The sequence below is a fragment of the Prinia subflava genome, chromosome 22, assembly GCF_021018805.1.
Source record: "Prinia subflava isolate CZ2003 ecotype Zambia chromosome 22, Cam_Psub_1.2, whole genome shotgun sequence".
Taxonomy (NCBI): Eukaryota; Metazoa; Chordata; class Aves; order Passeriformes; family Cisticolidae; genus Prinia; species Prinia subflava.
The window spans coordinates 6,848,760-6,875,915 of NC_086268.1; the positions used below are offsets into that span (position 1 = coordinate 6,848,760).

General features: G+C 44.4%; 1 protein-coding gene and 1 long non-coding RNA gene across 4 annotated transcripts in view; one reads left to right on the plus strand and one right to left on the minus strand.

Moving 5' to 3' along the window:
* Nucleotides 1-12,969: 12,969 nt before the first annotated feature.
* LOC134561205 (uncharacterized) lies at nt 12,970-21,517 on the minus strand. Of its 2 annotated transcripts, none has more exons than XR_010082865.1 (4): nt 21,272-21,517; nt 20,880-21,035; nt 20,296-20,360; nt 12,970-15,735 (listed from the first exon to the last, which is right to left on the minus strand). It is a non-coding gene; the product is annotated as an uncharacterized LOC134561205 (long non-coding RNA). The 2 variants fall into 2 exon arrangements; XR_010082866.1 differs by having other exon boundaries at nt 12,970-20,090.
* A 1,483-nt stretch (nt 21,518-23,000) lies between these two features.
* The window catches only part of TMEM45B (transmembrane protein 45B), a 46,466-nt gene continuing 42,310 nt past the window's right edge, over nt 23,001-27,156 (plus strand). For both annotated transcript variants that reach the window (XM_063417712.1, XM_063417714.1), the window contains exon 1: nt 23,001-23,054. The gene's annotated coding sequence lies outside the window, so the exon portion shown is untranslated. The remainder of the gene's footprint in view (nt 23,055-27,156) is intronic.

Here is a 27,156-nt window from a genome sequence, read left to right on the forward strand (position 1 = left end):
CTCTGTGTTACATTGGGTAACATAAAATAGGTATTTGTAAAGGATTTGTGCAGTTTATTTTCATGGTTGAGTGTCCCATCTTGGCAAGACCTTTTTCCACGGCTGCCATGCATCCAACCCTGTTGTTTGTGCTCCATCCAGTCTGTGACTGAAGATGTGCTTTAAAACCTGAAAATGGCTTTCAGAAAGGTAAAAATAAGTCACATATGCAACGGTGATGTTTGTGGGACATCCTGTCCTACAACAGTGCTAATGTTATAAAATGTGGGTAGCCCTTGAAAAAATAAATCTGTATAATCCTGCCTGGATATTGATTTTTGAAATAGCTTAATAGAGAAATACGTCCCAGGTAATCCTCTCTGTGCTGCTCACTGTGTGTATTTACAGTGTGTGAGACAGAGATTACAGTTTCATGTGGTGAAACTCCAGCTGTAGCCAAGCCAGGGTGGGACACGCTCCCCTCCCTTTGTGTCCACTACACAAAAATCAACTTGGAAAAGGCAGCCACTGGTTTAAGTGCATCTACAGGTTTGCACCAAACCTAACCCAAATTTACCAGAACTGGGAAACACTCACTTGGAAGGAACTTAGAAAATACATGGTATTTGTTACCTTTTAACTCCTTTTTTTCTGTCGCACTGAACTAGAATGGGATGAAACATTTCCCTGTTGCCTGTTCTGTTGGAAACGGGCTGAGAACTGCAAAGTGTTTCCTCTGCCATTAAATGCATCAAAATTTAGTTATTTTTGAATATTTTTCTTTCCACAGAGCCCTGACATCCTCGTGGCAGCCACAGTGAGAGGCAAAGGTGGCAAGGCAGGATTTTGCTGCTTGTCTGGAGCTATGATACAATGTCTGAGTTGTTGCACATTCTTTATCTGTGGATGTCTTTTTTTCTCCTCTTCTTTCCAGAATTGTGCTATAGTTCAACCGTATCTATTGGACTAGAAATAACATTTAATTTTAAAAGGCCTATGGCCAGTTTATACAAGAATTAGATTAGATGGTCTATGAAATCTGTAATCAGCCTCTATTGTTCTTGGATAGTGGCATCAGCACTCTTATCTCCACAGAAAATGTTTCCACAAGTATCAAATGCCGCAGTACTCAGGGAGAGTGAAGAGAGCAATTGAGTGGAAATCACTTGTCTAATAATGAGCTTCACCATTAAGCTGCAAAAAAACTCTGCCAGAGTTTCTACTGAGTTGATTTGTAAGCCTGAACAGCTGATTAAATCACATTTTGTGTGCAGATGATTCTAGGAACAAAAAGCCGACTGTCAGGGAAGGCATCAAAGATATTTCAACTTGTCCGAGTCGAAATGAAATATTTTGTAATTAATCTGTTCTCTTTCAGGCCACATTACACAGGGCTTGGAGCCACCTGGGACAGTGGAAGATGTCCCTGCTCATGGCAGGGAGTGGGACTGGATCAGGTCTAGGGCCCCTTCCAACCCAAACCATCCTGGCACTTTTTTAACGAAAAAAAATCCAATCAGAGATGTACGGTAAACACAGCATTTGAAAACTTCAGTATTTTCTTCAACCAAAAGGTTTTTCATAAAATGGATAAAGCAGATGCATTTGCTGGGGTTTTTTTGCAGTTGGTATCCAGTGGATTTGTCCGATTTGAAGAATTCCAATAGATTTACAAAAAGGGTGGGGAAATAAATGTAGAAACACGAGAAAATATCACTTTCTTGCCCTGAGATAGGAAATGGTGTGTGGTGTTTCTTTACTGGCCAATAAAACTGATAAATATGAGAGTACAAAATTTACAAAAATTTTAATGATAGATTTCTAAGTCCCAAGGAAAGCAAAGCTGGCCATTTTCCAACAAAGGGTAAAGTGGCATTTAGAAAATGGCATTTCCCACTTCCGAGATGAAAATGATTGTTTCTGACTCAGACCCACTTTACAGTGGGAAGAGTTCTAGAGATTTTTAAATTCTTTTCCCTTTGTTTATCCCATTTTAATAATTTATCAGCCAGTCTGGGTAAAAATGCAATTCTCTTGCTGTCTGGGCTAGTTTTTTATGAGTCCACAAGACACTGAAGATGTTTTTGATCCTCTTTGGGCTGAGGAGCAATCTTAACATCTTATTTTTCAAATTATTATTTTTAAGTGCAGACTTAGCTCTTGAAATGCTCTCTGCTGCTCACACTGACTGACTCTCACTGATGATCCCTTGAGTGATCATGGAAAGCACATTCAGAACGTGTTTGGATGGAGGGAAAACAGCATGGAAGAAATGGGGAAACCCATTTACATCTGCAACTGGAGTAAAATTACATATTCTAGTAGAACTAAACAGTGATCCCAGCTGCTGCTGGGAGGCAAGTGCTCATTTTCCTCTTGCTTTAAGGTTTATTCTACTTTATTTTTGGTCTGGTCACTGAAATGCCAAGAATTGAGTGACTCTTCCACTGGCTTTGGGCTGACCTGAGTTGGGTTTGAAGGCTGGGCTGGGATTTAGCTCTTAACAGGGGCTGTGGGCTGAAAGCTGTGTTTGCCTTGTGCTCCTAAGACCCAGGAAAAACAGCACAAGCCTGACTTTAGGCACCTTAGGAGAAATACAAGAACCTCCTGAGGGAATCTGCACAGTCTCATCCTCACCCCCAGTGGCAGCCAAGGGCTGCCCAGGGGCCTTTGGGCCAGCCCTGGAGATGGTTTTACACCTTTAAAAGCCTCTTGACTGCTGTGCCTCTCAGGATGTGCTGTCCCAGGGCTGCTGGTTGCTCATCCCAGAAGTCTAACTGGAGACAAGAGCCCTTGGGATTGAGCCCTTGGGATGATGTTCAGGGGTATGTGGCTTCCAGTCCTGACAGAAAGGAACAAGCCCCAGTGTCAAAATCCCAACTCCCCAGAGGGATGGGAAGTGCTCATATCCGGAGTTCTGGCTGGGACCCACCTTTTATTGTACCCACTCCTGAGATAATTTTGCACTGAGCTCATCCTGCAGGATAGTTCCCCCAGGTCCCAGTAAGGATGAAGAAAGAAGGAAGTCTTTATTCATATAACTTCAGGCCAGTACAAAGAAATTTGGTGTTTGAGAGGGTTTTCAGTTTTCTCCCTCTCAATCATCTTTCCTCAGCAGCAAAATGGAAAAGGACAATACACAAGAATGAACAGAAAAAAAAAGAGGAGAGAAGGAGTTGAAAGAAAAAGCAAGAGGGAAAAGCTTAACTGCATCCACCTACATGAAAAATAAAAACCAGGAAGAAAAATAATATGGCAAAAGTCAACCTCTCATTTTTTTGACAGATGAAGACTAGTTCTGTAAAGAGCTATTTTTCTGTGGTTTAGCTATATGTGCAAGGATGGTGAATGATAGGGTTTTCATGTTTCTTTTTATGCACTAGAAATTAAAGATAAAGAACAGTTCTTGGATTAGACTTAAGATGTGATACAGGATTTGGGCCGAAATCTCAACAAAGGCAGAGGTTTGGTGAAGTCTAGATCCTGTAGAATCTTAGATGTTGGGCATGAATATTGTGTAAGAACCTCGCTCCTCTTTCCTCTCAAGGTCTGGTACTGCCAGGTAGGATTTATCAGGTTTTATTATAAACTGAAGAATAGGTGGTTTGGGAGCATCGATCTTTGGATTACAGTAGCTTTCCATTATTATATTGTAGTTGCAATTTAAATCTCTTAAATTAGTGATATTTGTGTTAAATTACTATCTAAAAACTGGCCAAAAAACCCCCAACTTGTCTCTTGTCTTGTGTCTAGGAATCTACATCTGGATACAAGCTTTAGACCTTGAAGTTATTGAGTTGAAGTCCATGAGGGTGATTTTCAATGCAGGGATTTGAACAATAAAATGTAAATATATTTTTCCCTGGCAGAAATACATTGTCTCGTTGTTTTTGTTTCAATCTAGAAATCAACCATGTGATTTCTAGACTTTTCCCACTAATTCCAGTCCATTCCTGTATTATAAGTGTCCTTGAATGTAGTGTCCCAGTGCAGTGGAATTTTAGTCACTGCTTGAAAGGAAGCCTCTGAATGTGCCATGGGTACAATGATCCTCTCCCAAAGGGAGAAGTGTGGGCAGCTGCCACACAGGGAAACCCTCCAGGCTGCTCTGACAGGTCTCTTCACTGCTGGAAACACTGTAGCTCCTGTTCTGTCAAACAATTGAGAATAATAGAAAGTGTTACTCACTAGGAGAAGTTCCTGAAATCATAGACAGCCTGCCTTTCTGCATGCAGCTGGGAGTGGGGACTTTCCCTCCAGAGATTGCTGAGGAACAAATTTATCAAGGTAAAATTTCAGGAGCCAAATTTTCCTGGGGAAGAAGGTGGCGGAGGCTGCCGAGAACCAACAAAAGCAGAGGAAGTGATGGTACCCCTTAGGCAAATGCTTTTAGTATGTGTATAAACTAAAGGAACCAAACCCTTGTAGAGAAAACAGTAGTGAAATATTTCAGGCCTTCTATGCTTCCCACGTGGACCATTAATGCCCTTCCCAAGCAGGAGCCAGCCTTGTCAAGTGGAGAAGGTTCTGATTTCCTGGACGCTTCAGACTTCACCCTTCATCACATCCAAAGCCAGTTCTCACTTAAGCTGAAGTAAAGCCTTCATTAGTTACATCAGAGCTACAATACCCAATTCTGATGCTGATCCTCGCAGACCACAATGAATTCAGGCAGGTTTGGTGAGGAAAAAGAGTACAAGGGACGCTGAGGCCCTGAAAGGTGTCACAGAGGCTGTCACTGAAAGGAGATTAAGTTAAAGCAGAACTGTCTGAAATCAGTCAGGTCCTGCTATTTATGCTAGAAGGAGCTCACTGTGACTTTGAAAGCTTTCAGCTTTCCCTTCCTGTCCCAGCTTGGGTGGCTGTTCTAGCAGCATCACCTTGTAATTACAGTCCTGTTGTAGTACTCTTACTTACACATCCTCCGATAAAAGTAATGGGACAAAAGAGGAGTAAACTGTCATGAAAACAGCGGGGCTCCATCCTTGAGGGTGCTGGGTACAAACCCAACAGATTTTTGTGACTTTCAAGAACTTTTTAGCAAGCCAACATGGAGGAAGGGGGGCTATTTGTAAAGCTAGGTCAGACAGCTCCCTGTGGAGCTTTCCTGGTGCCCCTGGAAAATCCACATTATTCTGTAGGTCTGGTAGCTCAGTGAGAGGCAAACAAGCTGAAAGGGGTGAATTAAAAGTGACAAATGCACAAGTAGGTCACAGGCTGGGAGTTCTTGCTCACAGTGATTCTGCTGAGAGATGGTGGCACCAGATCAGTATGGAGACACTTCTCCTCCATCATCCATCCCTGTCCTTGGCATGTCAGTGTGTGTACAAGCCTCAGTGCTTTGGGTCCAAGGTCCTGCCAGGAGGGATGGAAATTTTCATCTTATGGACCTTTGGGTTGCCCATAAATCTGTCTCTCTTCCCAACCTTCCTTTCTTGGACACTTCCTGATCAATGCTGCTCCCACAGGAGGTCATTTGGGCTTTGGCAGCTGAGGAATTGCATCTCCTGGGATTCCCAGAGCTGTGATCCACCAATGCTGCTGGCTTTAGAGTAGCAGACACCCAAGTGTGCTCTCAAACCACAAGTGGCTGCACCAGGGCTGTTTTCCACATCCAAAAAAATCCACAGGACGAAGAGAACAACTGTTCTTTCTCCTGTGCTGTGCCCATCCTTGGATTAGTGTGGGAGGATTGGAGAAACGTACCTGAAATCTCAGAGGGTTGATCCCTGCCAGACAAGGGATGCAGAGCATCAGTCCTCTGCAAACCTCAAAGAGAACAAAGCTCTAAAGTCTGGGCCACCTAAGGAGGGAGAACAGCTTTCCGTGCTGGGATTTGCCCAGAGAAGCTGCTTCATGGTAAAAATTAATAGCAGCTAATCCATAGCGTCACCTTCTCCTCCACACGGAGATACTTCTATTATTTGGGTGGGGAGCGTGACTCAGAGAAACGATTTCCTCTCCTGTCCATGCATTTCATTACTGGAAAGACAATAGCATTTTCCCCCCTGTGTTTCATTTGTGTTATGCAGGATAATGATGTTGATAATAATCCCTGATAATGGGATTAGAAGCCCAGACTGGGAGTTACCTGCCTTATTCTCCATGTGTCTCAGTGCATATTTACCCCTGAGGTAATAATTAGATCTGTTCCTGCACTGAAAAGTCACCATCTTGCACAGTGAGATGATGATGTCAGAGAGCAGAGGATGGCTTGGTGTTTATTCCAAGCTCTTGCCAGGGAGAGAGGGAACAGCTCATTTCTGAAGCATCAGCCAGTCCTTTACCTGCTAAATCTGAGTTTCACTGTTCCCCTTCCCCAGGTCCTGCCCCTCTCCTTGTGCCGTGTTACCACCCTGGGATGAGTGAAAGCCCCTGAACTTGATCCTCCCCTTGACAGGAACTGATTGGAAGCTGTGGAAGTCTCCCTGCACCCTTTTCCGAGGAGTGCTCAGCTCCCTGGCTCCCAGCCCTGGGCTGGATCAGGCCAGGCGTGCTGACCTTTTGGGCACAGCACGGCGCCCATCTGCTCCGGCAGCCATCTGGGAGCCCCGGGCAGCTGAGTGAGATTTTCATTATTTACTCAGCACCCTGGGCACCTTGTGGGACACGGACCTGCAAGAAAGGCCCAGATAAATCTGAATTTGAGACAGTTTGGGAGAAACATTGATTTTGAAGCAGCAGATAATGCTCCCTCTGAAGGTACAGAGCTCCTTGGAGGGTGTCACACACTTCTCCTTGCAGCCGTGGACCCCCAAAATCAGGAGTTACTGCACATCCAGCCCCTGGCCTGCAAAGGCAGAATGCTTTTCTTTCTTTGAGAAACCCAAAGCTTTCTACGTTTTCACTCTTTCCCAAGATCTGCTCTTAGCAAAAAACTGAGTTCTGGTTGTGCACAATAAATCTGGAGCAGGTGAACAGGGGAGTATTCCCAACCCATTGATGCTCCATAAGTGTTTCCCAGAGCCAGGTGTCCTCTTTGGAGGATCCTATTTCAATCAGCTTCATCTCCTGCTTGCTCTTCCTAACAGCTTACATTGATTAAACTTGATGTAGTTACAATAACACAGAGCAGCAAATGGACGCTTGTGAAACAGAACACAAATATTCCCCTTTTACCTGTGCAGGTTCTGTTCAAGTAATGTTGGGGGTGCCTTCTCAAGCTGGTATCATGGCAGCAGATAAAAGGGGATAAGCAGGATAAGCAGGGTTGTTTGGGTTACAAGACCAGGTTGTTGCAGTTCCATGTTTGTTCATACTTTTTCTTTCATAAATATTTCTGTCTCTGTTTAAAAATGAATGGAGGGAGTTTTAGGTTTCTACTCCTCTTGGAAAGGTGTTGCAGAGGCCAGTTCCTGTGGCAGCCCTTCATTAAATTTTCTGTCTAGGCCTCTGTGTCCCATTTCATGACCTTTTATTTTTCCCTGGCAGTGTCCACTGCCACAAGCAGTTCTCCCTCTCTGCTGCTTTTCTCCGTGGGTATTTAAAGCTGGGGATCAGATCTCCATGCAATCTTCACCCTGTCAGGCTCTTGGGGGCTTGTCCCATGAGATAATCTCCTTCCCAGGATCACTCCCATATCCTTTTGCTGTTTCTGTTCCAGGCTGGATTTATCTTTCTTAAAAACAGGTGATGAAAACCATACACACTGCTGTAGTGAAGGTCTTACAGCAGCACCTCCTCCACCCCAAATACCTCATCTGGCTCATTTTGGAGTTAAAATGGTGGGTTTTTTAAGCTCACCTGAGCCAGATACCTCATTTAATCATTCAGTGATTACCACATGGTTTGCTTCTGCCATATCTTATTTCTCAATCTCCTATTTTTGTGCAGGTTGTACAGTTCCTTTGGTAATGGCAATCTGATTCAGCTTTTTGTCATCAGCAAACTTTGATGGCTCAACTCTGCTTTTACTGCCCAGGGTTTTAATTAAAGACTTACATAAAATTAATCTCAGTTGGAATCCTGAACAACTATATTAATAAACTTCCTTGAGTCCGCTTGCCTCTTTCTGAATATGTTTTCCTTTTATCTACAACCACCTCTGGGCCCTCTCGTACAAACCCAGCTTTTGTTAGTGAAGATACTACTTCCCTTTGCAGAAGTGGAGGATCCATACAAATTGCTGGTGGATGACATTTCCTTTGTCTAGAAAATCCACTGTCTTATTGAAAAGATATTAGCCACAGCAAAATCTTTTCACATTATCCCACTTTCCTGTATCTCTTCTGCATTATTTTCCTGTTAAAATCTGATCAATTTTTCTTCCCAATTCTTAAATATAGATGACAATTTTTCATGCTAAGTTGGTTTATTAAAACCTTTACTCCAGAGTTTCTGTGATAAATCATCTTGTTTATGACATGAGATTCATTTCTTACAGGATTGTTGTAGTTCCAAATTTTCTGCCTGGATTTCCCTCCTCAAGTCCTGCTTTCAAGAATTTGAGGATTTGCATTCATTTTTCCTACATGGAGTCAGGGTTACCATTTCATAAATGCAAATCTTGCTCTCCACGAGCATGGAGATGTCCTTTGTCTAATCCAGTAGGTGCCAGTGGATGGGGACACCTGCATGGAGAGAGAGACCTGCAGCGTTCACAGCAAGTTTGTCTTACCAAACACAGAGTACCCAAACATCAGCCCAGCCCATTTCTTCTGAGAATTCAAAGGTCAGGCAAAGAGGGGAGGGAAATGGGAGCAATGCTGCTCAATACCATTCCAAACAGTTTTAATGACAATGGTCTTTCGTATCTGCCTGTGGGGTTTTAATTTTTTTTCTTTTTAGCTCTCAGCCACTGTTAATCTTTTTTTCCCCTCTCATCCTCTCTGTTTATTTTTGTTGCAGATTTATTAGGTTCACAGTTAAATGCCATTTAGCTTTGCAGAACTGTCATTGCCAGCACTTTATGAATGGGATCATTCACTGACAAACTATTTAAACACTAAAAGGGGGGAAAAGTTACTGCTCCAGGTCAATGAAGAAGCCAAGATCAACTGAACTCAGCTGTGTTTCTCCTTGAATGTAGGAATATGACGAAGGTGCTCAGAGTTTTCTTTAATGTATTCTCATCCTTAATTTATCCTTACACGTCAAACAGAATGTCACTCTGTTTTGCAATGTTACTTCTCTTAAAATAATGCCTTTTTTTTCGGACAGCTTGCAAGAGCCCAGAGAACTAAAAATACAGCTAAACAGGCAGTCACACACCTGCTAATTAAGGCTGTGGATAAGCTGTGACCAGTCATGCAGGCACTGACAACCAATTCCAGGCAGGGAAGTTTTTTCAATAAAAAGCGAAGAGAGTTCTGTGGATCAAATGTAATCCTGAGTGTGGGAGCCTGGGAGCGGGTGTCCCTTCATAATCTTAGAAAATATCGTACTATATTTTGGTATTTCTGACCCAGAGCTGCCACAAGTGCAAAGTGGTGTGTTTTTTCTTTGGCCAGTAGATTCACAGGAATTCTCCCCTGGGAGGGTGGCAGGCCCTGGCACAGGGTGCCCAGAGCAGCTGTGGCTGCCCCTGGATCCCTGGCAGTGTCCAAGGCCAGGCTGGACAGGAACTGGAACCATCTGGCCTAGTGCCCCTGCCCATGGCAGGGGTGTGAAATAAGCTGTAAAATAAGCTGTAATTCCCTTCCAAGACAAACCATTCTGCGATTCTGTGATTCTGTATCAGAGCTGGACTTTTCCCCTGATCACCTGTTCCACCCATGGAGCCTGGTATGAATTGTGTGGGTCAGCATGGTTGTTACAAGAGGTTCTCTCTGCCCTTCAGTCTCCTAGCCCAGAGAAGTCCTGCAGGAAGCTGTACTGCTGTATTTTCCTCGTTCCTCTTGCAAGGGAATCATCTCAGGGTTTTTTTAGCTTTGTAATGTATATAACCTCCAAACAATGGTGCAAGGTTGTCTGTTTGCTTATGTGATTTCATGTGTTTAATCATGCCCTTCACATCCTAATCTTTCGGAGTTGTCTTTAATTCCTTGGGAGTGTGTAAATATACATTTATATGTGTGTGTGACTATAGGTTTGCAAAAGGGCTGGAGGAGCTCCAGGAGTGCAGCCAGTGGGGACTGTGGGGTGTTGAGTGAGGGACCAAGGTGGCCTCTGGTTTCCCAGCTCTCATGTCTCTGATGCTCCTAGCCTCTGAATTCCACTTTTTTGTTCCCAAGTGAAATTTTCCTCTCCAGCTGATCCCAGGATATTGCCAGGCTTACAGCTCATTATACATGAGGGGATCAAGTCATATTGTAAAGTTTAAGAAAATGACAATTTTTTGTATTTTTCTCCAGCAGTTCCACATTGCTGTGGAAGCTTTTTGACTAATCCACTCAGATTTGGAGTTAATCCTCCTGCACTTGGAGTATTTGTGTGTAGGTATTTGAGAGATTTAAATGGACACCACTAAACCCTATGGGGTTTCGTTTCTTAACATACCTTAGAAACTCTATCTGTGGAGGAAGATGAGACACAAAGGCTTCTTTTTTTTTGTAGCAATTCGCTTTGATATCACTCTCTTTACAGGGTGAAATCAAGAAAACAAGAACTACATGGCTATGATTTTAATGCTTTGACAATTTTAGCTAATGCAGAGCTTCTAAATTAGGGGAAGTGCCCATTTTACAGATATGGAAACACAAAGAGATGAAACACAGTTTTCCAAATAACAAAGGCAAAAGTGGCAGCAGTGCAAACCTCAGGGGTCCTCTCTGAGAGCAGTAAGAGTATGGACATGAGTTCTGCTGCTCACAAAAAATGTATTTTAATTCCTTTGAGAGGCTTTGACTGGAATTTCTCTTAAATTTTCCAAAATTTATGTGCTTTTAGTGCATTGGGAAATATTATAGCAGCCTTTATTTTTATGACCTGCAATTCAGCAGATGCAGGATGGGAACAGGCTGGAGAATTCAAGTCTGGAGCTGGATCATAACATTCCACAGTTGAGTGGAGTTTGCTGTTAGAGGTGAGCTGGGGAAGGCACCCAAAGCTGAGTGTCAATAAAATCACCCAGGTGCTCCTGTGGGATTGTTTTCAGTGCTGGAGAGGTTCAGGTTGAAGCCAGCAGCTGTTAATGTCTGAAGTTGGATCTCCACCCTCAGTGAAGCCTCGATCAGCTTTCCTGTCCAGTTTGGGTTTGAGCCACTTCAGATACCACAGGTCCCACCACTGTGTTGCTGTAACTCACCTCCACATCACCTTGTCAGTCATGTTCTTGAGCCCAAGGAGCCAATACCTGGATTTCACCAGGATTCAATGGATTTAATATCATAATTTCTTGATGGAAGTTGCTAATGATTTACACAATTTTATTTCTCCTCCACTTTTGGTTGGTAGTTGGTTGACTTTGTCAATTTTTTGTTGCTTTTATGGTATGAAAAAATTAGCCCCTTCAGGACTGACAAATTAAATGTGAGGACATGAGGCTTTTCCACTTTTATTTTTTTAAATTAAAGCAGGTAATTTTGTTCTCATTTTGATAGCCTGTTGGGCAACACTACACAACGGCAGCTTGAAACATTTCTTCCTTTGAATGGACTTCATCCCACCTAACTTTGACCGTCTGAAAGTTTGCTCTTATGTCTGAGCTGACCATCTCCTTCCATCTGTGGCCAGTGTGGAGAATGAGACAATTTATCTTGTCTCCTGCAGAGGGGAATCTCTCTCTGGAGACACCACTAACTGTACACAGAGTTAACATCCTTTCCCTAATCTCCTTCATGTTTCTAGTCAACAGCTGAAGCCACCAGACCTTGATTTGTGTGGAAATTGGTGATCACTGGGCAATTTTAGCAAAAGCAGATGTCCTAGAGCTTGTTTCTAGCTGAGGACTAACACAGAATGGTCTAGGGGCAGGTGTCCCTGCCCCATGGCAGGGGATTCAATGAGAGGGTTTTAAGTCCCTCCTAACCCAAACCATTCTGTGGAAATGGAGAATATAGAGTAATATGGAGTAGTTTAGAAAAATGGCTGACTCCAATGTATCCAGCCTGTGTCACAATGGCTGCCAAGGGAAATACAAGCAGCAATTCAGACAGATGCAGAGCAATTTTTCCTCCTTTTCCTGACCTCCAGCAGCTGGCTTAACCCTGGTACATGACACGGTATCTGCCTTCCAAATGCTCCTTACTCCTGGCTGTAATGACCCTAGGTATCATTATCCACAGAAATTACACTTTGGTTCTTGGGTTTCAGAAGCATCATGTGGCAGGGAGTCCTGCAGCCTCGTTTGGCTCTCAGTGCACCCTCCCTTCTCCCTCCCTCCTGTGCTGATCCACTTCTTGCTCATCGAGGATGGGGACAAGGAGGTGCCCTGGGCAACTCCTGTGCCTCCAGGTCACAGTCCTGCCCTCCTTCCCTCACCTGGCACAGTGTCCATCGGCTGTCAGTGGGTGAGAGGAGAACTGAACCCATCATCTCTGTAATTGCCAGGGTTTATAATTAATAAAAATCAATTTTTATCCAGATTTTTTTTTCAGGAGCTCTTTCAGTCTCTTCCACCGGGCAGCAACTGACAGAACAAGGGGACACAGTCTCAAGCTACGTCAGGAAAGGTACAGGTTAGATATTAGGAAAAAAATTTTCACTGAAAGAGTAATAAAGCACTGGAATTGTCTTCCCAGGGAGGTGGTGGAATCACCATCTCTGGATGTGTTTAAAAAAAGACTGGACATGGCACTTAGTGCTATAGTCTAGTAGAGGTGTTAAGGCTTAGATTGGACTTGATGATCTTAGAGGTCTCTTCCAACCTCATTATTCTGTGATTCTGTGATTCTGTAGTACTTTACTGTATTGACAGACATCACAGTAAAAATGGGTGATCTCGCTGAGCAGACTGTGAGGGGTGAGGCTGTGCTCATCCTTTGTCTTTAACTTGGGGAAAGAGCAGAGAAATCGAGGTTGCTTACTGAGGTAATAATCACCTGCTGTTAGAGACGTTCCATTTGGAAAAACTTCCCCATGCTCAGGTTCAGGGTGTTTGAATGGAGGAAACATGAACATGACTGAGGCTGTACAAAGCCTTTTATCACAGGGCTGGGCTGTGCCAAATCCCCTTCAAGAGGGGCACTTGTACTGTCAGAGAGTTCATCAGCTCTTGGGCTCCAATCAGAAACAAAGAGCTGCAGTCACAGCCTCTGCAGAGTCGTGTCTTTGAGGACGGGGTTTTTTCCTAATGAACATTATACTTTTTTTGGTTTTTTGAATAAAATCTGAAATGACATGCATCTCATTTTTAAATCTACTGGATTTTCCCTAATGGAGTGGAGGGATAATGGAGACATCGGGGAGACGTTTTAACAGTGCGGCTAATTGAGCATGGAGAATGTGCCTGAGCTATGGTGGAGTTTCCATTACTGGAAATATTGATATCCAGGGTAAATTTCTCTTCTTAAGAGACTTCCTTGGGATAAAATTAATTTTGTGCTTGTATTCTAAGGAAGATGAGAAGCAAGGATCACAGTGGTTCCCCCTCATGGTGTTACGTTTCCTCCCAGCCTGGCACTGCTGGGATAACAACGACTCTTCAGGAAAAGGATGGGATAATTCCTGGGACCCAATGGATGCTCTCAGCTGGGTCTGTGGTCAGTCCCAAGCCCCCATCTGCTTGTGGTAGGGGATCCACAATTCCTCTTTCCTGCAGAATAGCCTGGAATTGCTGCAATGAGAGACCCTTAATCCTGTCTTGCCATCATGCTTGTTTGGGGTGTGCCTCCCTGGCAATCTTGCTTTATAAATAGAGGCAGCAGGATTGCCCAAATCACAGGCAAGGAGCATTTTGGGCCTGTGACATGGTGTCACCATATGTGAATCCACCAAGGATGAGGAATGGACAGCACAGAGCTCTCATCTTCAGCCCCCATCATGGCCCATCTCCATCAGGTTTTCAGGAACAACAACAGGAGGAAAAGAGGGAATGGACAGACATCTGTAGGCAGGGCAGACTAGAATGATGGAAAATGCAGAGAAGGAAGCCTCTGTTATTACTGGGGTTTGTAGCTTGCCCCATTCTGATGTTTCCAGAAAAAAAACCCAGATTTATTTATCATTTCATTTTCTTGCAACACCCAGTTGCAAGAAAACACCAGCATTCCCAGCACCCAAGGCCTGGAGTTTCCAACTGGAACACTGACAGGTTTATGAAGTTCATTAGCCCAGCTGGTTAGAGCACTGTGCTAATAATGCCAAGGCTGCAGGTTCAACGCCAGTATGGCCTATTTGCTTCAGAGTTGGATTTGATGATCTTTGTGGGCCCTCTTCCAACTCAGACTATTCTGTGGTTCAAATTTCTTCAGGACCCAGAAATGTTTATCCAAGTGTAAGTCTGATAGGGAATGCATACCTAGGGGCAGGGGTTTTTCTTTCTGGACTGTTTGGGGTTTTCTTTAATTGAGTTGGTAATCTGCATTCCATTGGGGCAGGAGAAGGGAACAGTCTCATTCTTTTCCCCTGTTGCAGTAACTTGAAATTTTTGCTTAGCTAGAATTCCTGGGTTCAAGAGCAGCACAGGACTGTACAGGAACCAAGAAATGTGGTCAAGTTGTATTTTCAGTTGACATAATCAGTGGGAAGCCATTTATACCTTCTGAGCATCTGGCTGGGGATTATGTGTCACCTTCAGTCTTCCCTGCAAGAGGCTCATCCCATGAACAAGGAATAATCTTGATCTGGAGATGTTCCCAAGAAAGGTCAGGGTCACACACAGCAGCTCCTAAAGAGCCACCAAGGGTGGCAAGTTGCAGCTCTTGATGCCACATCCATGGGAAGTTCTTTATCTTTCTGTTTTGGAGTGGGAGGGGGAGAAGACAGTGCTCCAGCAGTGGAGGCAGCAATGTCATGGGTTTCCCAGACTGAGGGACAGGGCTGGAAATCATCATGTGGAAAATATAACCTACAAGAAAGGCCAGTGCTGGGGAACAATGGGACCTGTAATTGCAGATAAACACTGGGAAAGCCCCATGAATCACGAGCCTGTGAACTGAATTGTTACAAACATTTTGGAGTCGAAAAAGAAGAGTCTTAACTGGTGAAGCCTGTCCTTGGCAGAAGAAGCTATTCCCATCTATTATCTTTTGAGGCAGACAAAGGGTGAAAGAAAAATGGAAGAGAAGATAGAAACCACATATAAACATTAATTACTGCTTTCCAGGCTTCTTCTGCTTGGTCATGTTAAACCTTTAATCCCTGAGATTTAATAGTACAGTGGTGTTTTATTAATTTCCAGGTAAGTATGTAAAGGGAGTGCTGGGGAAATCCTTTGCATCCAACTCCTCCAGCATGCCAGCCTCCATCCCACTGGAATGCCAGTACCCTGGAGTCCCTCCACTTATCTCACCTTCCCTGTGCTTTAACCCCTTTCCTTTCCCATTTGCAGGAGGTTAAGGGAGTGTCCACAGTCCATCATGTCACCTCAGTGCAAAGGTACTCATTTTGGGGAATGTAGGATATCCCTTTCATCCATACATAGAAAATCAGGGAATCATTAAGGTTGGAAAAGCTCATTGAGACCAAGATGCTGACACTCCTCCAAAATCAGTGGTACCTCAGAGGCAGCACAGCTGCCCTGTGTAGGTGGCACAGGAGCCCCAGATGTGTCCCTGCCATGCGGGTGAAGCTCTCGGTGGCTGCTGGCAGGGAGGGCTGTCCTGGATCTCTCCTCCAGCCACAACTGCTGCTCCTTGGCAAAGGGAAATGCTCCCTCGCTTGAACTCTTGAGGTTAAGCCACATCATTCTTGAGTGTCATCCAGCGTTTAAAGGTGCTGTCAAGAAGATGACACAAGAATTTGTTAAGAAACTAATGTTTTCCCTCATCCCCTGATGTCCCTCAGGGCTCACAGGCACCGCGCTCAGGAAGTGGTAATGAGAGGAGAGGAATTAAATCACATTCCAGCTGCCCCTAAGCCAGCACCGGGGACTGGCTCCCACCTCCACCTGGACTGTGTCCTCCATGAGGCACAGGAGGGGGAAGGCAAAAGCTCTGAGCACCTTTTCTGACTGTATCAATGTGTTTAACCCCAATTATTGTTATTTATGGGACCCCAACAATCTCTAATTATCCCTTAACTCTGTTTTGCAGATGAATGGCTGAGACTTGACCGCCCAGTGTTTCCCAACCTGACTCACTGTTGCAAGCAACAGATAATATCAAGATAATAACAGTTTTAAGAGATAGAAAATAGCACATTTCCATGGATAATTCTAAGAGCTGAGAATGCAAGAAGTGTTCATCCCACCAACAAGTAGGAGAGAGCCCGGGAGGATGCTCAGCCTGAAAGGGTCTCCTCTGTCAGAAGCTTCGCTCTTTTTTTTTCATGTGCAGAGAAAACCATTCATTTTCTCCAGCAAATAACGATAGTTCGGGGTTAAGATTTATGGCATGGCTGTTAGTGTCTTGATGGTAGATATGCAAGGCTATTTAGCTGTTGCCAAAGGTGGAAATTCATAAAGATGATGGAAGAGTTTCTCCCCAGACAGCACAAAAGGTCATTTGTTTTTTCACTGAAGATCTCATCGAGCTGGCGATGCTGTCAATTTTTCTCTCCTCCCCTTTTCGTTGGCACATGTGGTGTACATGTATCTTCTCTGGTTTTATGGGTTAACAAGGGTACAGGAAAAGTACTTTTCATTTTTTTTTTCTCCCCCTCTTTTGTATTTCTCCCCTGACATCTCTCACTCAAGTTCAAAGCCTCCAGGCTAAGCACCTTTGTATCATTTTGCTCCCAGGTCATTCCCAGGCTCCTTCCCATTCAACTGCTTCACCCCACTCTGAAATTTTTAGGTGGTTTTCCCCTCATTGCTTGCTTAGTCCACTGGTTCCCCTCAAAAATAGACATAGTGTTTCTGTTGGGAAAAAATCCTAAAGTGGGTATTTCAGTACAAGATAACAACAGTATTACCAAAAGGAATATTAATAGTAGTAGTAACAATAATAATGATAATAAAGGAGCTTTACAGGAAATTGGGTGTTTTGGCTGAATTTTTCCCACCATCTGGGGTCTCAGGTAGAGTCTCGACAGGCAGTGGCACATCCTGCCTGTCCAGAGCTCCCCACTTCCAGAGCCTGTCCCCAGATGCTTGGGAGCAGATATGAACACGGGAATAAGCAATAAACAGAGGTGACCCAGCAAAGCAAAATAGGAAGTAAAAGCCCTGATAATAATTTTTGGTTTGAAAACACAAAATTTGAAAACACACACTTAAGAGCAAGAAAAGCGGGATGGAGCTGATGCTTGGCACTTCTGGCATGGCGACAGGGCAGACATGGCCTCAGGACTTTAGCAAGGTCCTTGCATGTCAGGTGGAATTTTTCTTCTCGTATCTTTCATCGCAGAGGATGCACATTGGCTTCCCAAAAAAACGGTCTCCTGAAAGATAGGTGGCCTCTAGGAAAGGGGCTTAGCTCCATGCCTCAATCAGACCCTGCATCCACTTTCAGGAAAAGTGAGACTCATAGCAGCAGAATCAAAAAATCAGAAGTTCCCCCCTTTCCAATCTTCTTCTGCTCCAGCAGAAGAGAAGTAGAGGGATGGCACAGCCAACTCTGGATGCTGGTGATGCCCTCTGCCAAAACCTGACCCACCAAATACCTCCAGCTGTGAAGTGCTGTCTGCTCCCTTTTCACAGGGGCTCCTTGTGGCTTTCAGGTTCATTTAATCCATTAAATAACTGTAATTGCTTCATGAGTAGGCAAGAGGTGCAAATTAGGGGTTTTTTTTAACCTTTTCCCACAGCCATTGGGTGTATATTGGCTTATCTGGGCAGAAACCTCATCAGTCTGGGAGGGCTGGAAAGTGGGGCCATGTCAAGCGTGTGCTCTGGCACAGTGCAGTTGGTGTTAGGCACTTGATCTCACCATCCCAAAAGCCCTGGGCGAGGCCAGCTGGGAACAGTGGATAGATACTTCTTGAACAGTTTCTTGGAAATTGCAGCCAGAATATGCCATGGAAGATGAGAGAGGCTGGAGAAGACATGCAGCAACCCAGTAACAACCTCAGGTAAGACCTTTTTTAAGCAGAATTGTTTCAGGTTCTGGGCCCAGTGCTTCAAGTCTCATGTTAGGATGATCTTTCAAGGAAAATGAAAGAATTATGCACTTAGCAGCAGGAAAAAAAAAGGGATTGATGGGTAAAACCTCATTTTGCTTCAGATCCATGAGCAAGTGATTTGACCTCCCATGGAATATACTCCACAGATTTTTCTGTGCAATGTCTGTGTCAGAAGATAATGGCACAAACGTATCAGGAGCAATGGACCACTGCAGGTTTCTTATCCTAGGGACTCAGTGGATAAAGCAGAAGGAGAGAAGGAAACATGGAAAAATGACTCCTGCAAAGCCATGCTCCAAAAGAAAGCTCCAAGACATGACCACCCCCAGGTTTGGTCAGGTGCCTGGAGCATGGGATCAGGAGGAGAGGACACAGCTCTTTGCTATGTGGGTGGTCACCACATGGACAAGGAATAAGGTGAATACAGCATCAGCTGCCCACGCCATGTCCTTCTTGATCACAGCTCTCCTGTCAGGGAGAAGGGATGGGAAGAAGCTTTTGAAGGATCTCTCCTTTGCCTCACCTCTTCCCTCTCTAGTGTGATGGACATTCATTTTCTTACCAAACTTTTGGGACAACTATGTCTTTCAGTCTCTTCCCCCAAACCTGCACACCAAACCTCTGTTCTTCAGAGGCCAGGTGAGAGCCAGGAAGAGCTTCCCTGAGGCATGGAAACCCTGAGTAGAGCTCTAGCCCTGCCCACTCCTAGATGCTTTCTGAAAACAACGTTTTAATAAAAGATCTGTCACTCAAATATTATCATTAAAGAAAAAAGGAATGAAAAGTAATTAGAACCCTGAGCCCAAAGGGGTAATATAAAAAAACCCCCAAACCTACAACCCAAGCAACAATGCAAGGATTGAGAGACCCTAAACTTGAAGTTGAGCTTTAGAATCCCTCCGGGAATTCTTTTCTTGTCCAAAATCTAGAGGGGTCCATGATTCATTGCCTGATCCTGCTCTACAACAGCAGCTGGTAAGAGGTTGATTCAGGTGTTAAATCCTTTCTCTGTCCTCCACCATCAGTTTGAGCTGGGAATGGAGCAGTGGGATGAGAGCCAGGAATGAGTAAAGCATCCTGAGATGGAGCTGATCACACCCCAGAGCTCTCGTTCCCACCCATGGTCCTACGACACAAGGCCTCTGCCAGCTCTGGGATTCTTCTTGTATGTTGAGAATCGTTGTTCATCCAGAAATCCTTGGCTCTAAGAGCCATGGGATCTCCTGAGAGCCTTGTTTCCTGAGAGAAGTAAAGAAGTAAATAAATCAGAACATTTCTACCTCTTGCAGTAGGTAAGAAAATCTGGAAGAGGTGCCATTTATGAATGAAGAACTTAGGAGACAACCTTTTTGTGTTCAAGTTCTGGTTGCTTTAAGGCTGATCTCATTCTCTGTGGCAGTGAGTCACAGGGGTTTGAATTTGTGTGGGTGGCAATTTAAAAATTTCCTCTGAGTAACTCCTTACAGTGAGGTTTGGTAAGTGGGTTCTTGGTGCTTTCTCCTCTCCTCCCACACCAGGACAGCATTGCTCCGAGAGGTGGTGGAGTGAATAATTTCTCCTTTCAATGCCACTTCTGCATCTTCATAGCCCATCCCCAGCTAATTATTGCTTAAAACTCATTTGGCAGATCCCTTCAAAAATGATTTTTTGCAAAGGTTTTTCCAGTAGGAGAGGAGTTTGCAGGCTGGGGGGGTAGGGGGGTTCTTTCTCACATTCCTTCTTGGCCAAGAGCATCTCCTCCATCCACTGCATGCAGTTAATTCAATGGCAAGAGAAAGAAAATTCTGCTGAGGTAATTAATCAAAACTCAGGGCTCATGTGGGCTCTGTATCTGCCCTCACTGCACCTCGGGCAGTTCCACTGTCAGCCTCATCCTGCAAAATACAAACCTGGGTGGAGCTTCCCTTTTCACCCCTTTGATTGTTCATCTGGAATCCCAGAGGACTGGAAATGAAATACACTGGCCTAAAGTGATGTTCCCCAGATCAGCAATTGGATCCTGGGAGGATCCCCTGGGGCAGTTTTCCACCAGGTGGGAAGAGGGATTTGCCTCTTTGCTATGCTGACCCCTGTGAAGGCAAGCACATGCTTGAGTCACTCACCTTTATTTGTGTGATTTAGTGCAATAAATCACACTTGTCTTTCCCAGGCTCCCCCATACAATTCAGACACTTTTCCATCCCATTTTAAAGCCTGGAGCCGAGCTCCCATCAGTCCGCACTACCTGGGGACTCATTTTACCTGTTGATAGACATCTGCATTGGCAGCACTCACCTCTGGCAGGTGAAGGTTCCACCTTCTGCCTCACTGAAAGCTGCAAAAGGGAAAGGACTTGTCCTCTGAGAAAAAAATAGACTCTACTCAGCTTCTTGGAAAGTAATTTCTATTGACAAATAGAAACATTAAAGCAAGTCATTTATTCCTTGAAGAAATTAATGTATTGGGTAAAATATCCAATGTTGTTAGGAAGGTGTTTATGGTTAAAATTTTTGGCTTTATCCTATCCTTTCACATTTTCTGTGAAAGAGAATTTAAATTAATCACATCCATCTCATCCTCACAGATATTATTTATGTTTCTGTCTGGCCCAGCTTGGTGGAAAACCACCGTTTTAGGTGCTGTGTGGCAAACCAGACAATAACATGCCTGGGAATCCCCAAAAGTCACGAAACTCCATCCTTCCAGGACACAGGAAGTTGTCTGGTTTTGGTGATTTATCAGATTAGCTATTCTGGAATTATTACTTTGGTAGGAACATTTGCATTCTGAAAGAAATGTCTTTTTCTCCTTTATCTTTACACAATCTGAAATTTCTCCATACCAGCATTGGGCAACTCCTCACCAAGGTGCTTACATACCATCATGCATAGTAATATTTCCTTCTGGGGCTGGATGTTACACTCTGAGATTTCCAGGTCTTGGACAGTTCACAGCACCTTCAGTGACATGATTAAGTCTTGTTTACTCTCCTTCATAGAGAGAGGGAGAAATTGGTGCAGCAGCACAGCAGTTTGCTACAAAAGGACCCAAAAGCATAGAATCATGGAATTATTTAATTGGAAAAATCTCTGGGATCATCAAGCTCAACCATTCCCCAGCACTGCCAATCCCACCACTAAAGGATGCTCCCCAAGTGCCGTATCCAGACAGCTCTAACTCACTCCAAGGATGCTGAGTCCACCACTGTCCTGGGCAGCTGTGCCAGGGCTGGACAGTCCTTCTGGGGAAGAAATGTTTCCTAACATGTTACCTGAACGTCTCCTGGCACAACTTGAGGCCATTTCCTCTTGTCCTAAACCATCATGTTTGGTTTGTGTGACAGCCATACCAGTCCATCTGTTCCTGCAGACGTGCCCATGGACTGTCCAGGGTCTCAGGGTGGGTGTGAGTGAAGAGCAATGATTTCCCCACCCCTCTGAGTTCCTGTGTGCTTTGCCAGGTGATGTTTCGCCTGCTGCCTGTAAATGCAGGCACAAAACAGATGGAGGAGGTTGCCTGCTCTGACTGAGCACAGAGCTCTGTTGTGGTGCCTGTTGCTATAAACACACTGGCGATTTGCACAAGTATGTGACATTGTAAAAGTTCCTGAAAGATTTTATCTGCTTGGTTTTGGCTCAAAGCCCTTTATTCACATAGAAATGTCAGGTAGAAAGACAATACATGTGTATCCATGTGTATATTTTCAACTTCCTAAAGCCCATCAAATTGGAAAGGGAGTGGGTTTGCTTTACTCAAGAGTTGAAGACAAGGTTACCCAGGAAAGGCCTTCCTTCTTAAAAAAAAAATACAAATTATAAATGTTGCTTCTCCCTGTACAGTCTGCACGATCTGTAACAATCTCTTGTATCTCTGAGTTATTTTGACTTTAAAATATTAGTTCATAACAAATCTTGAGTTGTCAGAACTAAAGGATTGTGCAAAATAGCTCCAAGGTTATATAAACAGAGTAGCTGGGAAACAATTAGGTAACACATATTCATCTGGACAGCAAAGATGTTTATTTTTTGGAGAAATTTTCCACCTGACTACTGACCCTCTTTGTTTTGGGAAATGCTGATTTAATGGGATTGAAATACTTTGTGCCAGGAAGAGGAGGGCATATGGCAGAGGAGGGAAGAGAGGAGCTGCGGCAGCAATAGCCAAAGGTGTGTTTAAGGAAGTTTTTAACGAGAAAGAACAAGGGATGGGTGGGAACTGGGAAGGACAAGGGATATAAATTAGGGGGGTGCTTGGATTAGGGGTAGATAATTGGGAAAAATCAAGCAGAGAAGGTAAGTGAGAGCTGCTGAAGAGAAAGGGAAGGTGAGGAGCTGGAAAGATCACCTAAAATGAATAATCCAGGACAGATATGGGTCAAAAGAATGGAACATGAGAATAAATATGAGGGGAACTGGGAATGGGTTCTGGACTTTGTGCTGGAGAGGGGAACAGATTAGTTCAGCACAGGGGTTCTTTGGAGACACTGGGTGGAGAAGGAAGAGAAGATTTATCTGCAGGGGTGAGGGGAGCCCATTCCTTCTGTCCTGGCTGGATTTAGGACCCAACACATGTGTAAAAGAGAAGCATACAGGGTGTCCCTGCAGCTGGGTGTAGAAAGGACAGAGTTATGACACTGGTTGTGTCTGATGACCTCCAGAGCTCCCAGGGTAGGAAACTGGTGGGTGGAAATCAGAAGGAGCAAATTACTATTTGCAGTGTGAGATGGAGGAGGCTACACTGGAAGGAGTAGTTGGAGTTTGGGGTGAGAGAGCTCTGCAATTAAAATTGCTGTGCTAGGAGGGGGTTGGACTGGAGGTGGGAAAAGGAGCAGGAGAGAAAGTGAGTGTGAGAACACAGAGCCTGTGGTGGGGACAAGGGAGGAAAGGGGAAGGAGAGGGACAAAGAGGAGGACTGTGGTGGGACAAAGCTGGTAAGAGGACACCTGCCAACATTCTCCATCCTTTGAGGCCCTCTGCAATAACCTTCTCTTCCTGGAACAGGAAATCTCACTGCACCAGGGTATATGCCAGAGCGAGCTGCTCCTCTCCCCAAATGTGAGTGTTATCCTGCTAAAGTGACTGGGTTCAACAACAGGAGGTGCCTCTCACAGTGCCCCTTCTGAGCCAAGGCTCCAGCTGCTTTCTTTCTTCATTATTTTTCAGGACATTTTTTTTCCCCAGCTGCAAATCTGCATCCATTAAATCAATGTCAGCACAGCTTCCTAGATGCTTACAAGAGTTGTGTATTCACACTGACCCTAATTCAGCAAAACACTTAAGCACATGTCTGACTTTGAGCAGCTGAACAGGGCTACTGTGTAATTAAAGCTAAACATAACTTGGTGTCTCGTTTATTGAGGGCCTACTCAACTAATTAGTTAAACCTTCCATGAAAAGTCACCAAGATCCTTAATGAAGCAATGCTCCACAAACAGCTGCTGTGGGACTCTGCCCAGGTCACATTATCTTGTTTGCAGTTTAGATGCCTGAAATACCATTTTTTTCATGTGTGTGGAGTTTAGTGTTCATGAGATACCCTCTCTCATTCCCCAGTGAGGTACACTAAAGCCACCAAACATTAATTGACTTAAATCCACATGGTACCAATCAGGTAGATGTGGTAAATCACAGTTGTCAGGTAATTAAACAGAACCCATACATTACATTGGAGCATGTGAACCAAGCATTCAGTGTCAGTGCTTTTTAATTAATGTTGTAAAACAATTTTTTGGGCTTACATTGAGTGTACGAGGTGGGTAACATATAAAATTATGGCTAATAAAGCATGAGCAGGAGAAATGGCACTAGGAACCAGCAGCCTCTGTGATCTGAAACACCCCAGCTGCACCCAAACAAGTGGTCCTGCTTTGGAAGGTAGAATGCAATGTTATTGCAGGGGGATTAAGGGTGAGTATTAGACTCTCAATGCTCTTGTAATGCTGGATTAATTAACCAGAAAGCAGAATTATCTGTTCCTGGATCCATCACCTGCTAAAATGTACCAGCAGGTCATGAAAGACTATCCTGGGAGGGAGAGAGGGAGAGAGGGAGAAAGGAAAGGAGGGAAGGAGGGAGGGAAGGGGCGCTGACTCTGTCCTTCCTCGCAGTGTTGAGGTCTGTGTTGGTGGTGGGTTCCCCAGCCCTGGCAGTGGCAGGAGGGACAGCCTGGAAGGGAAAAAAAAAGTGATTTATAACAAGTAAGGAAAGGGGTAGATTTTGAAAGCAAATGAAGAGTGGGGTATTGGTGGATGAGAGACTTCACGTGACCCCCGAAATCTGACTATGACTTCAACTCATCCCACAGCATGGGCAGTACATGAGGGGGGATTCTGCCCATCTGCTCTGGTGAGACCCCTCCTGCAGAGCTGAATTCAGCTCTGCAACCCCAAACAGCAGCGGGATGTGGAGCTTCTGGAGCAAGGATTGTCCAGCCTGCAGAACAGAAAGCTCCAGGAAAATCTTAGAGCCCCTTCCAGGGCCTGAAGGGGATCTAAGAGAGATGGAGAGGGACTTTGGACAAGTGCCTGGAGGGATAGGACAAGGGGGAATGGCTTCACACTGACAGAGGGCAGGGCTAGATGGAATGTAGGGGAGAAATTCTTCCCTGAAAGGGTGCTGAGGCCCCAGCACAGGGTGCCCAGAGAAGATGTGGCTGCCCCATCTCTGGAAGTGTCCAAGGCCAGGCTGGACAGGGCTTGGAGCACCCTGGGATAGTGGAAGGTGTCCCTGCCTCTGGCAGGGGAGTGGAACTGGATGAGATTTAAGATCCCTTTCAGCACAAACTATTCCAGCATTTTGAGTGTGATACCATGTTCAGAAGGTAAATTCCAAGGCTTTTGAAAATCCTGTGCTAATTTTCCTGCCATTCTCAGATGGGTCAGCAGCTCAGAGCAACTTTCCTGCAGAATGATGGGGTGACCAACTTGGTTCAGTGGCACTGCAGATACTCCAGGCCCCAGATGGGTGCCCGGGATGTCGAGGGTCAAATGTTGAGTGGTAGATCCCAAATCCTGCAAACCCCTTTGTGATGTCCTGTCCAGGTTACAGTAAATCCCCCGCTATCCATAGGGACTTTGAGGTGGATTAATGAGCAGAAGACCTTTCCTTAGTGAGTGTTTGCTGGGGCAAACAGCCTGTGACCATTTATGGTCTAGACAAACCACTTGGTACAGGAATGCTAGGAGTCTGGGATAATTGAATTTTGTTGCATTTGAGAATTATTGAGCAATCAAGATGAAAAAAAATTGAAATGTCCTTTTTTTTAAAGAAATGAATGCTTAATGTTAACAGCCCTGATTTTTCACCAAAAGCTTCCTTTTTCAATCAGAAATCCTTGGTGATAAGTCAGTGCTTTGCTGATAAAGCCATTAGCTATAACTTTCTTAAAAGCTACTAATGTAGAAAAAGCCTCAAATGTTGAAAAAGGATCAATCGGAGCCCTTCAAAATGCTTAACTTTCATATTATGATCTTCTTTTCCCCACAAAAGTAAAAACTTCATCTCTAAGCCAATTACTCATTTTCTTCTGTCCACCTCCAAACTCTCCCATGCTTGAAAAACCTGTTCTCTTCCCACATTTAATTTTAATTCCATCAGGCCAGCATTTCCCAAAATAATGAGCATTTCTAGGGGCTGTCAAGCTGGTCTCCTATTTAAATTTACATCTAATTGATTTCCTCATCTTTTCTTTCCTCTTCTCACTCAGCCATTTAGTTATTAAAAGTATCCAGATATAACCCATTACATACAAATTATCTGTAATTTATTAAGGATTAAAGTTTACCTAAACCCCACTACTTTAGTCATATATCCATTACATCACTCTGAATTTGTCTTAGAAGTGCATTTTGGCTTGCTGAGCTCCCCGTGGGAGGAAGCTGAAGTTCAGACCAAATTTATCGTGTCCTAAATGCCTGGTGGGAAGGAACCAATGTCGTCACTCAAGATTCCCTGCAGATCCCTGTGATTTAACAGGGCTTAAAGTCCACCATTACAAATTCCCAGGAATTTGTTGTGCAAGTGAAATCCTGACCCATTGATGTTTGTACGTAAATTTCAGTTGGTGGCTCAGGAGTGGGTTTTGAGGCAATGCAGGTCCTTTGGAGTCAGGAGAGATGCAATGCTGTTCCAAATTAGAGTGGACTGTTTTGGAAGGGACGTGTCCAGGAATCCTGGCTCTGGAACTCTCCTCTTTCCCTCCCTCCCTTGCAGACCTTTGGCCCTCCTGCCCTGCTCCTCACTCCTTTTCCTCTTCTCTCTTTAAATAGCAGCTCTGGGTCGTTGGTTTTCACCCTCATTCCTCAGAGCTGCTAGACCAGTCCTCCCACCTGGGAGGCAAGTGGGAACAAAAAGGCTTTGTGTTTTCCAGAGAACAGTCAAAGCCCCATGGCATAAATATTATTTGCCTGAAAGAGAAAAGGACTCTCGAAAAAAAGGCAAATAAATATTTTCTCCTTCCTCTCTTACACCTTTGTTTTGTTCCTTGATGTGTTTGTTGTACAAGCCTGGTGCTCATTTACTGCTTGTCTTGCCAAGGGGTCTTGAACCATTTTCCTCTTCCCTTGACTTTTTTTGTTTGCTTGTTCTTTCAGTGTCCTTGGGTGAGGAAAAGGTGAACAATCCTCTGGCTTTTGAAATGCTTCTGCAGGCCAGGTTGGACAGGTCTTGGAGCAACCTGGTCCAGTAGAAGGTGTTCCTGCCCACGGCCGGGGGTGGAATTGGATGGGCTTTAAGGCCCCTTTCAACCCAAACCACTCTCAGGGATGCTTGGGGAGGCTGGCCAAGAGCCTCTATGTTTGAAGAGCTTTTCTCTCAGGTTCACTGTTCACCTTGATTATGATGCTGCAACTGAATATTGTAATTAGGAGGTGTTGACTGAGACACATCCTAATATTGAGGAAGAGACAATATGGGGCTTGGAGAAATAAGTTTCAGGTTGTTTCCTGCATTTCCACTGTTCCTTGTGCTGTTCCAGGCACATTTTCTAATTTTTTTTTCCATGGGCACAAAAGACTGGAAAATAATTGTGAGCAATAGCTGCTTTTCTCCTTTCATTTCTCTCACTTTCTTGCACGTGTGAAGGCTGTCTGCTCCTCCTCTGAAGAAGGATGTGCTTGTTTGGGTTTGTGTTGTCTCAGTCCTTGGCACAGAGAGTCTC